The 21,896-nt window shown below is 38.2% G+C and overlaps 1 protein-coding gene across 32 annotated transcripts in view; it reads left to right on the top strand.

Annotated features, from left to right (window-relative positions):
- Positions 1–21,896, top strand: part of HIVEP2 (HIVEP zinc finger 2) — a 183,887-nt gene that overhangs the window by 134,978 nt on the left and 27,013 nt on the right. For 19 of the 32 annotated variants that reach the window (XM_070256268.1, XM_070256266.1, XM_070256258.1 and 16 more), the window contains one exon: positions 17,925–18,011. The gene's annotated coding sequence lies outside the window, so the exon portion shown is untranslated. Of the gene's footprint in view, positions 1–17,924; positions 18,012–21,602; positions 21,717–21,896 lie in introns of all 32 variants that reach the window. The other 13 variants (XM_070256274.1, XM_070256280.1, XM_023633114.2 and 10 more) reach the window with 1 other exon arrangement.

Consider the following 21,896-nt stretch of genomic DNA (forward strand, 5'->3'; position numbering starts at 1 on the left):
ACTGGTATTTGCTTCCATGTGCAATTAAAGTTTGAACTGGAGTTTGCTGCACTGTATCATTGTAAACCTGGCTGCAAACTTCGTAAAATAATTAAAGAAGATTGTGAAAACAGGTAAAAGTAGATTTTGATATTGATGCTTAAGAGCTTTGTCAGCTGAGCAGTTCAAACCCTTCTGAACTCAACAAAGGTTTATATGAGGATGAGAGAATTTAATTCCATTCCCAGTGCTCTCAGCCTCACATCCCTCAGGACCTGGGTACGTGAAGGAGCAACGTTCCCAAACATGGGGTGCCAAAGAAGGGAGATTTCTTCTCTGTGACTTGGGCAAGGGTACTGTGGCTCTTGATTCCAGGAAAGGAAGAGTGACTTCATTGTCCTCCCTCCTGTTTTTGCTCCATCTTGATATTTGCTGCACACCTATGTGCTGAAGGCAACTACTGAGTTTATTTTCAGTGTAGACGTCTTGAGTTTAGGATGGATATCTAGTCTTCGTGTTCTGAGTTACTTGTTAACTGGTGTGTGTGTGTGTGTGTGTGTGTGTGGGTAGTTGTTGTTTTCCCCTCTGTGTTGGTTACAGCTGTGCAAGATACAGACAGCAGTTGTTCCACAGTTAATCCTCAGCCTTTGTGCCCACGTCGTGTAGGTGAAGTCTTTTTTTACCCTCTTCTTCAACTAATTATACGCCTTGCCTATGCAACTGTAATTATTTCACCAGCATCTGTGAAACCTATGTCATTTCTCTTTTAAAATATAGTCAGAAAAATAGCAGAAATCAAGCTATTTTGAGAGCTTGTGTGGTGAAGCAAATTCCACTAAGGTAAAGCAATCCTCTGGATGGAGCATCAACCATAGCATTTCATCCCCTGAAACTCCCAGTTTGGATGAGCTCCTGGCACACGCACTTAGTTTCCTATTGGAGCTTGTACCAGTCTTGATTTTAGTAAGAATTAAATGTACTAGCAACCTTGAATTGATCAGATGTGGACTTTTAAAGAGTACTTTGCATACTACAAAGTTGTGTTTGATGCCTTTAAAAGACCATGCGTTCATTCTCGGGGTACTTGGTGAGACAGATGTGTGTATGATCAGTTTTTAAACTCAACTGATTTTAAGACCACTTAGATATTAAAGCATCAACATCAGAGTTTTATGATGTAAAGTCTAGCTTCGCTACAGAAACGTGACAGAACTTTGCCTCTTAGTATCGTAAAAATGTGAAATCCTGAAGTCAGTTGCACAGCAAGTAGACTCTGTCATGTTCTCGCTCTCTTTTCTTTATGTATCACTAGTAATTTTGTCTCTGTTCACGATTCTGTCCTCTCTGTAATATTCCCTTATTATGGGCTGATTCTTTTTTGGAACCTTCGGGCTTCGCTTATGAGGCTGTTCTTTTTTCGCTTGGTAGTGTAGTTTTTCATCCTTAATACTGTGTCTGGGTGTATTAGGAAAAAGAAGGCAAGCAGTGAATTAGTGAATTTTAAGTGAATTAGATCTAAATACTATATGCTTTACATATAGTATTTTTTCTTCTTCATTACTGTGTGGCCAAGACTTGGGTGTGCTGTTCGGTCCATTCATCCATCAGGAAGCATCTCTGACGTTTCTAGTGTGAGTGTGGCAGAGCCTGGCTGGCTGTTCACCAATCCTGTGTCCTGTTTTGCCAAGGCTCACAGTTAGAGTGCATTTTCCAGCCTCTCCTGCAGTTGGATGAGCCATGTGGCTGAGTTCTAGTGAATGAAATGTGAGTGGAAGTGCTGTGTGTCACATCAGTGCCTGACTTGTAAAACTTTCCCATGGGGCCCCTCCATCTTTTCCCCCTTTGGACAGCTTGAGGCAGATAATCGTGGTGACCTTGGAATCCTTGTTGTAGATGGTGAGCCGTAAGGATGAAGGAGCTTGGGTTCTTGAATTGAGAGGAGCCATTCATCTATCAGGACACTCACTTTAGACTGCTATTGTGAATGAGCCATTACACATTTTGGATTTTGTTTGTTACAGCAGCTAGTAAGTAGTACATTAACAACAGATACAGATAGAATCCCTGCCTACAAGGGCCTCCTACTATGGTCTGAGAGATGAGTACCTCAAAACAATGGCACAGTGTGATGCACCGTTAGTAGATGTCTGTCCTATGGGGTCGCAGAAGAGGACTTGGGGTGCCTTCAGGGAGGAGGGATATACTTAGACTTTATGATGAATAGGAATAAACCAGACGCATCCCTAGATACATGCAAGATCAAAATCCCAAGCTGGAACTTAAGTCGTGACACAGAGGGCCTATGAAGGGGACATCTATAAAACTGTGACTGAGAGGGGCCGTGGATTTACCTTTTTATATCTTCCAGTGATCTAGTGGTTTCATTTTAATCATATTTTCATATATATAGACTCATTTAGTTCTTAAAATAATTAAAGAAGGTAACAGAGCAGGAATTATGATGTCCATTTACAGATAGGGAAACCAGGGCTCGCTAATTGTAAGTGATTTATCCAAGGGTGCATAAACAGGAGAGCTGAGCTAGTGCGCTGACTGCGATTTGCCATGGATCAGTGGAAATATTTGGGGTTCTAGAGTAAAAGAGAATGAACTTAAAATCCTGTCCCTGGCATTTACTGTCTGTGTGACCTTTGGCCTTATCTAACCTTCTCAGCTGTAAAAAGGTTATGTTTCAGTGTTATCATGAGAATTCAAAGAAACAAAGTATTTTAAAGTCTACTGGTACTTGCTTTAATCCAGCATCCTTCTCATGTTACCACAGTGTCTCCAACCTACAGCTGTGCCTCTCTATGCCCCTCGTTCCCACCTTTTTGGATACTGGTCACTGCTTGACCTCATGCTTGGTGAGGCCTCAGGAAAACCCTCTCCCTTCCGACCTGCAGGCAGCATCAGAAGAGTATGGAAGGGCAGGCTGAGCTGCTGCCTGAGCCATCCTGGCTGTCCTTCCCCAGGCAGACTCTAAGCACATAGTGTTCTCCATGCCATCACTGAGGGGTCTCCTGCCATCCTCAGTCTGGTCAAAATATAGAGGGTTCTATATAATGATCCTTGTGTAACCAGTCTTTGTCAAGCAATGCCATTATTTACCCATTAACATCTTAAGAAGCAGCAAAGGATAAAATTATGATGCCTCTAAAGCTATCGTCTGGTCTAGATTACAATTTCTGTGTCATTTGGATTGCCTGTAGTTAGCTTAGGGAGAAACACTCAATACTAACACAGAAGGATATTTCCAGTTTTAGAAGAGAGAACCAGTTCTTTAAATTATTTCCATAGACATGAAATACTTTCCATGCGTTTTTAGGAGTTCCTCTCTACATCTCCCAAATTCTCCCCTTTTCTCCTGCTTATCGTTCCTCAGCATATTAAAAGGAAGCCATTTCTAAGATTTTAGCTTCTGGCTTTAAATTTAACGTCCTTCAACAAATTAAAATCTTTCTCATCAAATAGATACTCTAAGTAGAATATGTGTTCTTCTGTAAACTTTCATCTATAAATTTACTCATTGTGATCAGTCTTGTATTTCTTCTTTCCAAACATATTGGGCATACATAAAAATGAAGGCCAAATGCTTAGAAGCTTGATGTGATTCGGTTGGAAAGGAATAAAATGTTTCATGGAAAGCATAAATCAAGTGAAGGTGCCATCTGGCCGTTCAAGTCCCACCTTATTAAACTTGAATTCTGCACTTCGCATAGTAGAGGCAGAGTTGCTTAATAAGTATTAATAAGGACTGATGTATCGTGGATGTTGATTGAATGTTGATGAGCGTGTAAAAACTGCAGTTGGAGAGACACACACCTTCAGCAGCTCAGAGTGGATGCTGCTTCTCCGAGGTTTAACGCCTCAGAGATTTGTGAGCCGTTGAGACCGTTTTTTTCACACCAGTCAAATGCAGACATTCTCAGTGCTTCTTGCTGCCACCAGCTGTGCTGCAACCCAGATGCTGTCAGTAGTAAAGGAAAATATTTGCTACTTAATCTAATTTCTGGGCAAGTTCTTGGGCAACAATTAGGTTTTCAGCATATTGAGGGAAGAAATGGGCTTTGGCAATTTGACCTGCATTCGGAGAGAATCTGTCATTCATTGGCATTAAGCGATGGGTGGTTTTCACGTACGAGGGGTGAGTCACGTAAGTTCCACAGGAATCAGTGTTGCTGGGTGACCGTCAGGGCCCGGTGTGGATTGTCGTTCCTTGCTGGCCGGCAAAGGGACTGTTTTCTCCCACTAACTGGCTCTTAGCCCAGAGGTTTCCCTGCTGTCTGATGTCACTAGTTCCTTCCTCTCCCACCTGGAACTTTGATTATAGTTTCAGGTTGCATGCCAGAAGTCAGCTGACAGATCTCTGATGTTTGGAACTTTAACGTTTTCTGAGGGGGGAAATTGCTGTTAGCAAGTGTTAATTTTCCAAATAGTTTGTTGATCTTGAAGCCAACTACTGAGGAGCAGAAGTTCACTAATTTTTAGTCACTATTCTGTAGGATCAGAGGAAACGATGAATAGCAGTATGAATATCCAATTTTTCCAAGAAAAGATGGTACCTGATGCTCTCTCTTCTCCTTTTCTTAGTATTTCAGTCTCTCGTGGAGGAATGGCTCTCCCTGAAGTTGACAAGGTTCATAGTCCCATCTCGTTGGGGGACATTTAGGTGTTCTGAGTACGATGTGCATATTGTTTCTTTTCTTTTGCTTTTTTTTTTTTTAATGAGTAAGGCATTCTCCCTCTGTCTTCCTTCCTCCATGAGGAGAAAAGAAAGGAAGATTCCATTTTATGAAACAAGTCATAGTAGCAGGTAATGAAGTCGGGGTTCCCACAGGCTTATTGATTACACTGTTTCCGCCCTCCTGTTCACTGATCTCCAATTTCTGAAAAATGGATTTTTATTGTTAACAAGTCTGAAGAGAAAAGACCATAATAGTCAAAAGGGCCACGATCAAAAATAGAGAAAAACATCAACGGTGCATGTGCCATGTGTCTTCAAGGGCAAAGCTCTGTCATTTTTATGGACTAGTATCACTAAACCCTGAATATTAAAGGGTTTTTAAGGGTATCAGTGATTCCTACAATTAAGACACCTAGTTATCTTGGTGGTTTTTTTCCATGTGTCCCCTCCCCTTTACTAGACTGAGGGGTTATGTGTAAGGTAGAACGTGCCAGGCACAGCTGAAGTAGTGCCTTTCTTAGCTGCTGGGTTGGAGACGTTGCAGTGCCTGCGCGGGATGAGTACTGGCCCTCCCTAACGCTGATGCATCTTCCCACCGCAGCTGCACGGTACTCGCGTGTCTGGAATCCTTTTCAGCACTGACAGGTCCTCGTCCATAAACGCTCACTGTTGAGTGGATGCTAAAGTGACTTCTAATTAACGAATAAGATGAATGTAAGTTTGCTGCTGAGAGATGCGTGCAGAAGGAGGTTTGGGCTGACCTTCATTACCCATAGAGTCACATTACTCTATTGTGTAAAAAGCTCTCTGACTGGCTACTATGTTGATAGAACTCACTCAGGGCCCTCAGAGAAGTGGGAAGAATTTGTTAGGGCTCAGGCCTTTTAATTTCTTCTGTTTTAGTTTCTTCAGCAACAAAACTGCTGTGTTCATTAGTATCAAATCAACAACAGCATTTCCTATTTGCGATTTAAAACTGACAGCTGACTTTCACTCGTCATCCCAATTTTCAGCTCACCAATAGAGTGGTATAAAAGTGGGGCCAACACCCATGTTATTCCCATCTTACATACGAGGAAACTCAAGCTCGGAGAAAGTAAGGCGACCACCCAGAGTCAGTCCATGGCAGAGGGGATCTTAAACTTATGTCTTCTGCCCACAAACCCCCACATGTTCTCTCTTAAAACTGATATCGGATCTGTGTGGTAGACGGAGATAGCCGTGCGCTGGACACAGGAGGCCGGGGAGCCACTTGCTGATGCGTAATCTTAGAGACATTGCTTTGACAAGTGCTAAAGCTCCATGAGCCTTGAATTCCTCATGCTCCTCTTATATTAGAAGGATATTATGAGGCTGAAATAATAAGCTTTGGAAAATAAAATAATGCACATACACAAGGCATTATTAAAGTACTTTCTTCTCTATACAGTATTGCTAGTTATCAATTAAAAGAAATATTATAATCGGCTTGTTCAAATAATTCACACCCGTGTTAAAACCAGAGAGCAGATGCTGCAATAAATTAGTTCTGGCAAGTTCTCTAAGGCCCTTAATGAAATCAGAGCAGGCCTGATAAATTAGACAATATGGTAAAATATTTAATTTTGTCATCTTCTCTGTGTTTTTATTTGCTTAATTATTTTTGCTTATTTTTCTCTACTTTGTTTTGTTGAGAATGTGGGGTAAGGAAGAATTCTTAATAAGATTTTTTGAGAAAATTCTTTTCCCTTCAGTGATATATCAGAAGGAGTGAAAGTGAGATTCCAAATAATGTCAGTTAATATGGAGTCGATGAATATTGGGTGAATTGAAATCATTTGTGGGCCTACAGATTTTGGTAAAACTGCGTTTAAAGCTGAAACAAAAGCATGTTTTTTTTTCACTTATTATAATTTTTTTCAAGGTGAATTATTTCTGGTTACATTGTTTAAATCATGTTCTTCAAATCCTGTCTTCAAATTATTTAAATGGGTGTGAAGCATATAGAAATTATGGCAATATGCTCATATTGGATATTGCTCAATGTTGACTGAAACCCAAAATTAGGAATCCCAAACACATTCTCTGGCATTTGGATTTATTTGAAAACAAAGGTTAGATTAAATGAAATCACATAGAATTGGTTAATCCAAATGACACTGAAAATGGTTTTTAGATTCTTCAATTTATTGTTTAACTTCTGTAACATTTAGGATAGTTGATGTTTATACCTTGAAAGTAGAGGTTGCTTTGAGACTCAGAATGCTTTCTGATCAAATGGGTTCTAAACTTGTTAAAATCCATGTGTCCAAATCTGATTTTATATCCTATGGATGGTCAGCAAAGAAAAAACATTCATCTGGCCCCTTCAATACACTGCACAGGCTTCACATGTTGGATCTGCCAGTGCAAGTTATCTGTGTCCAAGAATATGTCAGATGCATTTACCATGTCTGCTGCTGAGTCTTGACAGTAGCTGGAAATTTGACCATGTCTCAAAGATAATATAATTTGACCATATTATTTCCATAATATTCATATGCAATTCCTTAGAGAAGGAAAAATAATTAATGTTTCTCTTGAGTTGTGTTGCATGTACCTTTTCTGTTGTATTTATGAAATCTTTTCTTTTCTTGGAACCAATACAGTTGAAGGCTGAAGAGAAAGACAAATATTTGGGGAGTTTCCACGTTACGTTTTATGTACCTGGATCCAATTAGTTTTTACAATGTGCTGCCCAAAAACTATTGAAATATAGAAATGGATTCAATTTTGGAAACAGTTCCAAGCTACATTTATTCTGTCTTTTGTAATAGTCCTGTTATTGAGGTATGTGTGTGTGTGTGTTCATATTAGTGTGAGTATGAGACAGTGGAAAACAAAGACAGAAATAGTGTTTCAGGCTAGAAATTATGTTAGTGACCAAAATACGCGCCAGGGAGGCCTAGATACTTCCTAGAGGAGGGCCCCAAATTTAGATCTTAGCTTTCTAGCAGCCAACCTAAGGAGGAACACTAAATAAGCTTAAAATGTAGTGTCTATACAGACAGTTCTCAGTAAAAATAAAATTATTCTTGATACTGACTCCAGATAAATTTCTCCCATGTGTCTTCATTTTAAACAGGCAGTTAAAAATTGTCTCCTTTTTAATTGCTAAATAAACTAGAATAGACACCTTGCTTTGTCCATAGTAGCAAGCAATGCATGTTTTGGTAACCATTGAATTGGAAAAAACATATGATGTAGAATCATCATCAATTTCCCTTGATCGAGTATTAAAACTTTGAAAAACGTCGCCTCAATCACTAATGACACCATGAAAAGTGAATATTCATGCCATCAATAAGTATTTCCTAAATGTTGATAGAATAAAGCACAGCGTGACTATTACAACCTTCTGCTTCAGGTAGTGATCTAGAATTGTGAGATACCATATCGTTAATTATCGTACTCTCTTCCTCACAAGATTCCTCCTTGATCCTGTTAGCTTTTAAAATTCAATTTGCTGAGTACCTACTATGCCAGACATCCTGGTTATAACAACCAGGATTGGGAGGAATTATTGTTTTCATTTTCTGAGTGAAGAAAGAAGGATCAACGTAGTTAAATAAGTTGTCCAAGATTCCACAGCTGCCAGATGTTAGGACCAGCACAGGAGGATGGATTTTCTGACTCAAAATCTAGTATTCTGTTCATTGTACCTTTTCTCCCTCATCCCAACAAATTTATGTACTTTGGTAAAACTGTATTAAATTATTGTATTAGTCTGCTCAGGCTGCCTTAACAAAATACCACAGACTGAGTGGCCTAAACCACAAAAAATTATTTCTCATAGTTCTGGAGGCCAGAGGTCCAAGATCAAGTGTCAGCAAAGTAGGTTTCATTCTGAGATCTCTTATCTTGGTTTGAAGATGACCGCCATCTCACAAGACCTCTTCTTTGTGTGAATGGAGAGAGAGTGAGAGAGAGAGAGAGAGTGAGAGAGCGCTCTCTGATGTCTCTGTCTTATAAGGACACTAATCCTATGGGGTCAGGTCCCCACCCTTGTGACCTCATTTAACCTTAATTACTTCCTTAGAAGACCTGTCTCCAAATACAGCCACACTGGGGGGTGGGGTGGGCTTCAACATATGAATTTTGAGGGGACACAAATGTTCAGTCCATAACAATGGTCAATTATGAGAAAATTTCATGTGAAGAAATGCAGCCAGGCACTCCCCCTTCATTCCTGTGCGTAGGGTGTGCGTGATGATTTCAGCTTGGACTCGAGGGCTGACAGTAGCACCAGAGTGGGCTTGAGTGATCCGTTATCATTCCAGTGCAATTGCCTTGCTCTGTAGTTTGGCTCTGTACCCTACTACCATTGGAATTGGAGTGACCAAGGCCCAGCTAAGTCTCTGAGGGTAGTTATAACCCATAATAATAGCAACAATAATACTTAAAACAATTTGCCATGTGCCAGACACTCTGCTAAGTGCTTTGGGCACGTTGAATTCGGTGTGTCTCATTGAATTATCAAACTGAATGAGGTTGGTAGGTGGTATTCGATGTTATTACTTTCCTTTATACTAAGATTCCCATGGTCACGTAGCTCGCAAATGCTTGATCCATGATGTATTTGAACCTAGACAGTGTGACTCCAGTGCCTTTAAATACCACCCATTTTACACTTCTAGTTACCAAGTAGACCAGCAACTTGATAGTCAGTGAGATAAGTGTACTCTAAGATTGCAAAAGGTAGGAATGTTCATGAGTAACCTCAAGGAATGACTATTTATATCTCAAGGGCCGTGGATGTCAACATTGCCTTATTTGTCTTGACCGTGACTCAGGGCAGAGGCAGAAGTGTGTGGCTGTGTTGCCCCAGTGCTTCAAGTTCTGATCCGTGAGCCATCTTTCTTTTGCCCTGGTTTTCAGTGATGTTCACATTTATATATTTGGCGTAAGTATACATAGAATCAACATCAAACCTTACAGGTCTTTAGCAATTAAAATGACCAGTCCAGGGAATAGGTGGCAGGAAAGAAAGAATGAGAAATTGGAGAGACCAAGTTAAATTAATATTTTATTCTTTACATCTTGGGTAGAGATTTAAGCCTGGCTCTTAATCACTTAATTTAGTTAGTGCACCAAGATGAGATCCTTGACAAAAAGTAAAGTGATTGCATGTTTAAATGTATTCTTTGGTAAAAAGTATGCATTTCTGTCAACTTTTTTTCCATATAAATTTCTAACATAACATTTAACTTCTGCACATTTCAACATTTACAAAAAATTTCTCTTTGTGTCTGGTAGTTGAAAAAGTTCGAGAAATTCTAAAACTAATGCTTTTTGAGGTTTTGGGATGCTCAACTTTCCTGAGGTCCACATAGGTGAGTCACTCAGTCCCGAGGGGTTTCTGTGTCCTCGGGACAGTTGTTGAGTGTGGTGGTAGACTTGCCAGGACTCCTTCCACACTCCATGTCACAAGGTTTATGATGTTCTTTTTCAGTCTTTAAGCAAGAAGAGTGTTTTCCCAGATGCTGGACACACATGCACTGTATGTTCAAACTCATTCGTTAGTTCATCCATTCATTTATTCACATTTATTTATTCATCCTCAACTGACAAATATCTTTTGAATTCATACTCTCCAGTCACTGTCTTATGTCCTGTGGGACATTAAAGTGGCTTTTTAACTTTGAATATATTTCATATGTGGTTGAATATGTGTAGTTAATTCAATAAGGTAAGGAATCTGTAGTCCAGATATTAACTAATAGTTTGATCTTCTAAAACTCAGTAACATTTCTAAAATCAGTATAGATCAGTTTTCACGTTTACAGTGTAAAAAAGACCTCCGCAGGTGTGCTTTTGAAGAAACAGTGAAAAAACAATATAGAAAGTTTTTTCTTTAATTGTCTTAAATCTTCTGTTCGTAGATAGTGACTTATAGTTCACGAACTTCAGGATTTTCTTGAAAAATAAAAGATAATCATCTTTTACTGTATTATTTGATGTATTATGATAATATATTATTTGGCTATATTTATCAACTTAGATAAACTTTTCATATATTCTGGTGCAAAATAATCTTTTTAAATGAGCTAGTAAGGAAGAGTATTCTTCCTAAGACTGTCAAATGCATTCATTACTCAGGGTAGATCGCTGTCTAAACTCCTCAAGCTCTCAACCACATCCAGCTCCCTCACTCCATCAGATGCCCAGCCTTCCACCATCCGGAGCAGATGAGGAACCTCTTAGCGGAACTCTTCGATTTCTTTTCTCTCTCTCTAAAAGGGTATCTTGCTTCAGTATTTCTTTCTTCCCTCCCATCTGAAACAGAAGCTTCCAGTCTTCTGAAACTGATCTTTTAATCTGTGCTTCCCTTTTCTTTCCCACTCTTCTAAGAGTTCATTCCACGAACTAGCTCATCACTTGGATCTTTTCCCTGTAGCTTCAAGTCTCCCTTGTCTTAAAACAAGCTTCCTCTCAGCCTTGATTCTTTTTCAGGCTACACATTTGCAGAAATTTGCTCAAAATGGGATAGAAAGAGAAGAGATATAAGTGTGAATTTTCTGGAGCGTTTCTATGAATGTGGCGGTTGTCTTTCCAGAACCTCTGATAGCCCTCATTGTCTATCAAATGTTCCTTTACCGTCTGCCACCACCTTTCCTTCTCAGCCCTAACACCCATTGCCTCAACGTGCCCAGTGTTCTAGTCACACTGGCTGTTTCTTCATCATCCCTTGCTCTTCTCTACTGCACAAAGATGTGTTCCCGTTAAAGGCTTTTGTTTACTTGCCAAATCCTAGCCTTTCAAGACCTGAGATAGTGTTTCTTAAATGCAGCATTCCCAAGCAATCTCTCGTTTCTGTACTCCCACAGTACCATTTTATGATTCCATTATCTTTACAGCTTGTTGTTTATATGGTTTTCTTACCTACTGGGCAGTAAGGTCTTTGAAGGCAGGAATCTTGTCTTATTTTATCTTTCAATTCCACGTGTGTACATTATTCTTAATACATACTTGATGTATTGAAATTGATTTAAAATATATATATATATATATTTTTTGGTAAAGGAGACAATAATATCTGGATTCAAACTCAAATAAATATGAAATTTGCATTCCAATAATAGTTTATTTCATTATATTAGTATATATAAGCTTTAAAAAAAATGCGATTTGATTGAGCAAATGAGCCAGTAGATGGAATTCTGGAATTGTCTGGCAGAGTTTGCCTAATAGGATCTTATAAACACCTGCATGAAACTTGAGTCTTTTTCTAGCCTTAAGCTTTGTAGGCAATGATATATTCCAAGATGATGCTGAAAATATGAATGCCATTCAGAGTTTATCAAAGTGCTAAAGGAGTACCTGAATAGCCTGGGAGCATAGGTAATTATAAAGCTTTTCTGTCTACCTCATTTAGTAAAGCATGGCTTTCGTTTGAACCAGAGACTCGCCACTGTTGAGTCTCACCTGGTTGTTTAAGCCTTTTTTGATGATATGCTTTCTGGAACTCTGACAATAATGGATGTTCAGGTTATTTGCTGTGTGTTAACTTTATGACCATTTCTAAAGTCTTGAGAGATAGTCCCCTGTCGTTTATTTACCTGTATGTCTCACAGATCCTGATTTGTTCTTTGATTTACTAAGGTTATATACCTCTACACTGGCACATGGGCCAATTTCCCCACTTTCGGTAAAAAATTTTCGAGAAAGGAAGTAGAATTGATCCTTTCAACAGCTCAGTTATTGGGGGTAGATGGGGCACATCTGGTTAGGTTATATGGTAAGTCATAGGCTTTGCCGTGATTTCTTTTTGAGGGATATTTATGGTATGTAGACCTAACGTTAGGGAGGCTGAAGACACTTTTTTCCATTACATCTGAGAATCAGTTGTTGCATGAAATGTGGAATGCAATTCAGGTTTTCCGCTGTGCTTTCACTGCTTTTCGTATTATTTCCATTGATGTAGGAGGCTCTTGCCTAAGAGATGGATTTTCCTTCAGGCAAGGTCAGCCTGTTTTATGCATACTTATGAATATAATGCATATTTTACAATTTGATTTCTCCATTCTCTTTGTTTACATAATCCAAAGTTAACATTGGCCTATCTTTATGCTAATCTTGGCGCATCCAGGAGTAAAAGGAAAGTTGGAGAAAGAGTAATGACCTAATTTCTGTATACCTGTAGCAACCAAATAATAAACATAAGCACTGTAAAAGATAAAACTTGAGAAAATAACACATTAGAGTTATGACTTTATTATGTCATATTTCTCATTACAGTATAGTAGTCACGTAATTCTTCTTTGGTTTTATCCTCTAAATATTTAAAAAGTAAATATTTAAGGTAGCTTGGCAAGAAGTAGTTATTTAGCGACTGTAATAATATTGAGGGGTAGAATAGAGGGTAAGGAAAGAAAAACAAAAATGGGAAGATGTAGCACAAATGAGAAACCAAAAAACAGATTTTTAATTGTACAAAACATCTAATTGACCCTGCCTTTTTGTAAAAACAATGCAACATGTACCATTCTATGGGAGAGGTGGTGCCTGTGGAGATGGGGTCACCGTATGTATCCCTCAGGCCTCCTTGGTGAAATTTTGAGGGTTTCCCTCCACTGACTGCCAGTGAAAGAGCTGTCCTGGCTTTGGGAAAGACGATCTCTTGACTGGTCTTAAATATTTACTTGAAAAAGTTTTTCATTATAAGAGCATAAGAAGTTTGATAGTGGAAAATAACTTATGCTGAAAATTGGTTGAGAATTAAGTGATTATTTTGTTTTGGATACTAAATGATGTAGTACATGTAATAAATTGATTATTTTGACACCGAATTTTGTTACCATTTACTCATTTTGGAGAAATTAAAATTTTCATTGAATTTATTTTATTTTCTGTAAAACTTGGTAAACCATTCAACGGAGCACTGGTTTTTAGCTACTGTTATTTTCTGTTTCTTTGATTATCTCTACAGTATGGATGATAAATGTCTTTGCTTATTCTAAGTTCAATATCATTTATTCTTTATTTTTCATTCTTTTGCCCATTCAGTCATTTCTGCAATAGGGCCAGATTAATAAACTTTCAAGAAAAGGAAGTAGTATGGATAGTGGAAAATAATTGACTTGAAAGTTTGAAGACCTAAGCCATACCTAGACCCATTGTAATGACCTGTGGGTTCTTAAGCAAATCTTAGCTTGCTTTTTCATCTGTTCTCAGCTTTTTCATCTGTTAGTTGCCTGACGGTTTTTTTTAATAAAAATAAAGAATGGTTTTGTTGGTTACATATAATTTTCAGCCAAATTAACATATATTATAAACTTTAAGAACTAGAAATGCGTGACTTTTTTACCAAGAATAATCTAGGTTATGGCAGCATGCTCAGGGATTCAGTTTTATAAAATCTTTCACTAAAATTAAAGCCAAAAAATTAATGGTGGTAGAAGTGGATAGTTACATATTTTCTCCTGAAACAAGTTAGTCACATGTGACTTATTTGATGTCAAATATGTAGTCAAGAAAACAAACCTCAGTTGTAACTCTGATCTTGGAAAACGTGACATGTGGTTAAGAACACAGGTGGAAAGAAGTTCGCGTTGCCGATGCCAGCCGATCTCAGCCCAGACTCAGAGTAAGGAGAGGGCAGTTTACAAGCCCGAATCATCAAAGAAAGATTAAATTATGTTCAGGAGACTGTAATTATGCAAGGAGAAGGCCAGTGTGCTTTGGAAAATGATTACTAGCAGATGTTATAACAAAAATTATTTTCTCCGTGGTCTTTACCTAACCATAAGGTTGTCCAGTCATGCACCACATAATGATGTTTCGCTCAGTGACAGACCACATATGTGACAGGGGTCCCATAAGATTATTAGCATACAGCCTAGGCGTGTAGTAGGCTATACCATCCGGTATGTAAGTACCACAACAATGAAATCACCCGACTACACATTTATTAAGTGACACATGACTACTTGCCAATTTTTCCATAGAGTTGATGCAAATAATTATTACTTTTAATTTTGACTTCTCTCATCTAAAGTGTAACTGCTCTTCTACTAAAATTATGGTCTAGTATATATTTGTTTAACCTCAGAAAAAAGAGTGATGGAAGGTGCTTATATTTGTATAAGGAGCTTGCCAGTGAAGCCTTAACCTCTTGCGAGATTCATCAGAGTCATATTAAACCATTAAACCATAATGTGTCTTAAAATAATTTGGAAGAATGGAGAATTGAAATAATAAAGAACCCCACCAACAATGGTTATTTTAAAAACATCTATCTATCATCTATCTTTCTATCTATCCATCTCTATCTATCTATCTAATCTAATCATACCTCAGTGTGACCCTTCCTTAGCTTAGTGATAATAACTGATAAGCATCCAAGAATAAATGTCTAATACCAAGGATTTTTTTCCTCAGAGTGGAAAGGCTGAGAAACCACTCAGAGAGAAACAATAATACTCAAACTTTCCAAGTGTTTGTTACAAATAGGGGGTGAAGGGTTGGAAAATATTTTTAAGGAACTCTCCTGTAAAGCTGCAGGTGACAAAAAGATCAGTCTGTACTTTGTTAGTAAAGTGAAAAGTAATTTTCACCTCATATTTGGGAATGAAGTTTGAATATTTAACAACATCTGTTAGCACTATTTTCTGAAAACTTGTTAGTTTTATGGATTATTAAGGTTTCATTGCATGGTGATTTCTTAGGAATCTAATAACCTAAAAGTAAAGTTAAAGAAATGGAAATCTCTCCTTTTTCTTTTATTCCATTGTTTAATAGTATACTGTGTGAACTGTTGGTTTCTGGGGAACATAAGCATGAGTTGTCATACCACATTCTCAAGAGCTGTTTGAGTAAAGATTTGTCTGTTATTTTGATGAGGAAACTGAGGCACAAAAACTCACTTAAAATTAATGCAAAAATAATTTTCTGAGATGATTATCTCCATGTCTTTATTGTAATATTAACAATAATTACCTCCCATGTAGAGGCCAGTACTGATTTCAGTTCTCAACAAAATGATTTGTGCGAAATCACTGAATTTGGTGTGAGATCTTTCATGTTAATAGCGTCTAAATCTTTGCCTTAAAATCACGCTAATCACCTGGAAGTTTCTGTGAGGTAACATTTAAGTACAACATCATTATCGTTGTTTTTTTGTTGAAGAGAAAAACAAACATTGAAGATCATGAATTGCAGGCCATTTAACAGAAACAGTCTTTGAATCCTCTGATTGAGTGAAAAGAAGGCTCTTCTGTAGTCTAAAATTCCAGATGCGTGTGCATGTCATGAGACGAGTGTTTCCTATTCCTGGTAGCCACAGCCCGGAAAGTAAGACTGGAAAAGCAGAGTCAGAGCTGGGGACGCTGGCCTACCCCAGCTCGTGGGGGGCACTCATGTGCTCCATTTTGCCTGTGGGGCTGTTGGTAGGATGATGATTTCCGGCTTTGGGAATGGTTGAGTGCCTGTCTACAGGTACAACACAGACGGAAGGAGTGGGTGTCAGCGCTGGCCTTCTGAGGATTATGTTCTCCTTTTTGCTTCAGCAACTATGGGATTGCCAATCAGGTAGTCAGTGACTACTGCAAGTTGTTGTTCCCCATAAATGGCTATATCTATAGAATCATGGCCCATTTATGTCTTGGGTGAATTTTGCTTGGAGTGCAAAATAGATCAAGATTTACTCTTTCTTTTCTGAGGGCTGCCATGCTTTACTTTATCTTCAGGTCATACTGCCAAAGTCCAGTTTTTTTTTTAAGCACATTAACTTGATTTTTTTTAAAAAAAGAGGTACTCTTTGGTTTGTTAAAAATATATAGTTAATTATCTTATAGAACACACATGTCTTTTTTTTCTTTTCCTAGGATACCGCTGCTGTTCCTTCAGTGTCTAATGAATCATGCTTTTTGGCTCTGATGAAACTTTTAACTTAAGAATAGTAGAGCTTGTCAAGTGTCATTCTAAGTGCCAGCAAATGGTTGATCTGAGGCAAGAAGAACAAAGTTTAAAAGAGAAAATAAATCTAGCACTTGCTTAATAATCTGCCCTTTGCAGCACCAGAATCTTATCTGACCACCCACATTCATCTGGCTGCTGACGTGGTTCTTGCTTTAATTGCGGAAGCTATTTTTGCACCTTTTGTGTCTTTTGAGGAATTGAGGGGGCCTCCCTGCTTAGAATGATTCATGTCTCAAAGCGTGTAGGGTGTCCCAAAGTGCTGCTGCGGGATGTGCACAAAGGAGGGAAAATAAAGCTCTTTGGGTGCTCACACATGGTGGGAGTGGATTAAGGCACGTTTTAATTGTCATGTCTTGATGCTTTAGTCCTTCCCATGAGACACTAACTTGTTTGGAAGAAAGACTGATATTTTAAAAAGATGAACAAATATACAATAGCCGTCCAGGGGTAGTGTGATCATATTGTTATATGGGCCCTGTATACTGGGAGATACACCATCTTAAGAGGGTTGACTTAAGTAGTTTGCCTGATCTTCCATGCATTTCTTTGGATCAGACTTAGATAAATATTAATTCAAAGTATGAGAAAATCCTCTTTTTTTGTTACTTACTGGAGTTTGTTAAGTCTCAGGATTTTACTTTGGTTGGTTTTGGCTTCCTATTTCAGAAATTAATTTTAGCACAGAACATAACATTGCTGAAATAAACTATAGAAAAGAATTTGCTGTGAGGTTATCTGAGACTTCATCCTGTGGAGTTTAGTTGCTGATGCACGGAGAGAAGATGTGTGGGAATGTCAGCTTTAAGGCAGAACTGTGTCGTGGACTGCAACGGCATAATTTCTAGTTCCAATGCATTGTTTTAACCCTAGCATTATTTTCCTAATTGCCTTCGCTTTTGCTGTTAGAGTCAATTCTCTTTTAATACTTGTACTTATTCAAAAGTTTTAAACTATGTTAAAGGAAATTTTTTCTTGAAAAAAAAAAAAGTCTTCTTGAGAGATCCAGTTGCAAATTTTCTTTCCTCAAGGAAGGCAGTTTCTGTAAGTGAAGAATAACCATGGGCCAGCCCTGGTGATCTAGTGGTTAAGTTCACGCGCTCCGCTTCAGCAGCCCAGGTTTGATTCCTAGGCATGGACCTACACTGCTGGTCAGTGGCCATACTGTGGTGGCAACCCACGTACAAAATAGAGGAAGGTTTTCAACAGATGTTAGCTCAGGGCGAATCTTCCTCAGCAAAAAGAAGAAGAAGAAGAAGAAGAATCATACCTATTAAATTCTCTGCAAGCATCATCATTTTTAAAAATCTTGTTGTTTGCCTTTCAGATTCCTGGAAGTTGTGCATGAGTTCCTGTGGGAAGAGTTGGCATCGTGGAAGGCAAAGACAGTTGTTTTTTGATATGAGGATAACAGGTTAATAACTAAAATTTATTATTTTATTCTATTGTTTTTACATTTAACTTGAGAAACAGCTTTGGCCCACTGTGCACCAATATGTAAACCAATGTTGCCGTCAAATCTGGGAGGAAACAATGGATATGCCATTTAGAGAGAAAAGTGTTGTGAAGGTTTGGTTTTATTTTGTTTTTCATAATAGACCAGTTTAAATGATAATTTCCTTAATTGAGATAGCCTCATTTAAGCGAATTTCTTTCTGGCAAAGTTTATTTTCATGTAACATTCTACTTAGTAAACCCTAGTTACTTTTGTTGTCTAATGGGAAAACATACCACTAGGAAAACAAAAATCACAATTGTAAAAAAAAAAAAATGCAAAAGTTTTATGACAAAATATTAAAAGTAGCAGGCTATAGTCAAAATAAGTCATAAATACCTTGACTAAATATGTAAACTATACAAATATCTGCCATCATGTCCTTGTTGTAGCCAGCATGGAAGAAATATGGTTCAGTTTTCCATTAGGTTTTAAATATCAAATTAGGTTTTAGTGTATGTCAGATCAGAGGGGGAACATCACAGTATTTTTGCTTTTCTTCAGGAGTTCCCTGAATGGCTTGGCAGGGTTTTATTTAATATACAGGATCCTCCTCATCTTGGCGACTTGTTCATTTTAGGGAGAACTGAGGTTATGGGAATTTTTACTAATAAAAGGAGCATTTATAATGAATTTGGCTCTCAGGAGGTGTCTTTTTTTAATCATCCTGTGGAAATAAGTCTGTATTCAGTTGGCCCCTGGCACTGGTCATGGTTTTTGCTAGATCCTTTTTCCCTCATCCGGTCCTTCTATGTGGTGGTGACTTGTGGGACCTCATTGTTACAGCACTGGTGCTCTGAGATGCTCGTGTATGGCTTAAAATATTTTGTGATTGATCTCTGGCATTTTGAAAGCAAGTACATGGAAATGGCCTCTAGAATTTTGTCCAATAATTAGTATCATTAGACTCATATTTGTTTACAAATGTAATACCACCGAATTCTAAAAAAGGACCCAATAGCCATTTTAATTTTAAAAAAGGTTTTATTATGAAAATGTTGGAAGTAGAGAAGCAGTGTTTTGTCACTAGTCATTTCATACCCTTATTATTTAGGATGTTATTATTTAATGCTCGCTTGACTTTTGCCACCACTCAAGTAATGATTAATTTCCTGAGGTAAACTTTTTTCTACGATAGTGTTTTTCTAAGCAAAAGATCCCAGATTGACAACCCTGGAGACTGTGGGCCTTTATTCGCCTGCAGAGCAGGCCCGCCTTCCTGCCAATCCCACCCAGCTGTTATCCTGAAGGGACCTCTGTGGAGATCCATACGGGAGGCTGTTTCTGGGCCTTTCCTTTCAGGGCCTCTCTGAGGAAATTATTTAACTGGGTGCCAGATTTATTTGAGTGGGCTTGTGAAGGGTGGCTAAAGGAGGAGGCACACTTTTAGAAAAATGGCAGCTCTTCCAGGTACTATCATTTTCTTTCTCTTGCTCACTTTGCCTCCTCCCATTACCTCTGAAATAGCCTTGCAGAGGGTAGTAAGATCTTTTTCAGCCTTACCCCCTCTGAAAAAATATGTGAGTTGGCTAGACAATGCCTGTCTTTACTGCCTAAAGGACTCCTTTAGGATGGGCTGGAGCGCCATCCACAGGAAACCCAAAAGTCATAGCCGAATGTTGTCCTCATTTCGTAGCACTCGAAGGCATTAGGAAAAATGTGAAATGTGAATGTGAAACTGTGTTTGGAACACCGCTCCTTTGTTGGCAGTGGGTGATTTCGCGTGGGTTTGGTTACCATAAAAAGAAATCTCAGAGAATGAAATGATAAGTGGCTGTTTTCTTTTCGCGTGAGGATTGCTCTGATATTGCACTTTTTTAACCTGTTGGTTGATTGGGAAAACTGGAGATTTACGTTTAACAGACAATTAGAGAAGATGAAAAATGAAATGAATCTACACAATCATAAGAAGTAATATAGCTATAATTAACCACATTACTATAGATCTTTTTAGCTCCAAGTAGATCTGTATTCAGAAAATTAAACTAAAGTTGCAGTGGTACATACAATGGTACATTTGATGGTTTGTAATAATATTACAAGACCCAAAGAAAGTAATTCCCTATTTATAAGCGTTTTTATACGTTTAAGTAATAAAACACAAGCTCGGGAATTTATGCCATTGTTGGTAGAGTCAGATGGCTAAGTAAAAGTGTCACCTAATAAAAACAGACAAATGTCATTATCAAACCCTGGCTTAAACTGTGAAAGCCTTATGGTTTTTGCAGTCAGTTTCCTTTCCTGTGAGTATAAGCTGAGGAGAGCTGCAAGGAGACTTCTGAACACTCCCAAATCCTGCCTGGTTTAAAGACTCAGAGTGTTGTGCCCAGTAATAGGTCTATGGTGCACACAGTTTACACGGCAGGATTGTTTCTCTCTCCACAATAAAGCAACTGTAGACAAGAGGTTAATGAAGAATCTGCATAGTAAACTCCCCGAAGGACCCATCACTCATCTTCTCTCCCGTCTTCCTTTCTCTCTGTGCTTCAAAAACTCCAAGAAGGAAAGTGATTTCATGGGTAGCAGTTAGTTGAAGCCTCTCCAAGGATGGTGTTGGGGAGAATACTGTATCCTCAAATAGGTTTAAAATCTAATGTGAAAGGTTCATGTGAAATAAGAAGGATTTCCAGTTCCCTGGGAATATTCTTAGGCCTCTCCTTGAAGTGAAAAGTGCCATGTTGCAGTTCAGGGGGGTGCAGACCAGAAGGATCAGGGTGCTGCTGACAGAAGCTTTTCCTGAACGACCCGGAGGAGGGAGTAAGGGGCCCGTTGAATCTCTGGATAATACGGTGGGACGTCCTAGGCAGGCTTGTCTTAGAAATTGAAAAGGAAGAGATTTTCCTGACAGAAGCTATTTGTATAATTAAGTCAATGTGTTTTGTACTAGAGCAAGTTTTGAATTTTAAACATTTTCTGGATAGTAAATGCTATTGGAATATAGGATAATCCTATGTTAAGATCAGCAAAATTGGTTATTTTTTAAATAAAATAATAGATATGACTTTTTCTGATTATCCTCTTTCTCCTAAAATTTAAACCCAACAACAATGAACTAAATGTCCTGAGTAGTTTTTGTTCTGACCATTAAATATCTGCTTTTGAGTTTTATGTAAATCACTTTTTTCTTCTCCTAGTCTATTCCTTAATAGCAAAATATTATTGCCTTTATATGAATTTCGTTTGGTGCATCTCTTTTTTATCATATGTCCTTAGTGAATAAGAATTGTATATGTCTTGTTTAGGGTGTAATGGTTTTAATTTATTACTGTACACCATAAAAATTAAATTCATCTGATTTATAAAGCTATTACCTCATTGCTAGATAAAAACATTATATTTTATTTAATTATTAAATATAGTATTCCAGTCCTGTTTTTTTGAGGGAATGAGGAACATTGTCCGTGAGCTAACATATGTTGCCAGTCTTCCTCTTTTTTGCTGGAGGAAGATTGTTCCTGACTCACATCTGTGCCAATCTTTGTCTCTTTTGTATGTGGGATGCCACCACAGCATGGCTTGATGAGTGGTGTATTGGTTGCATCCGGGATCCGAAACTGTGAACCCTGGGCCTCCAAAGCAGAGTGCACGAACTTAACCACTGCGCCACCGGGCTGGCCCCATCCAGTATGTGCTTACTTAATTTGAAGTCTGTGTTTTAAGAAATATTACATATTCTGTGTAATCCAACAAATGGGAAGTGACCATAGGCCTAATTTTTACTTGCAAGGTTTTTACTTTCCTTGAAAGTAATGCTTTTTAAAGAACAAAGTAAAACAGTTGTTTGTAATTCATCATGTTCTCACA

The sequence above is a fragment of the Equus caballus genome, chromosome 31 (genome assembly GCF_041296265.1).
Source record: "Equus caballus isolate H_3958 breed thoroughbred chromosome 31, TB-T2T, whole genome shotgun sequence".
NCBI lineage: Eukaryota > Metazoa > Chordata > Mammalia > Perissodactyla > Equidae > Equus > Equus caballus.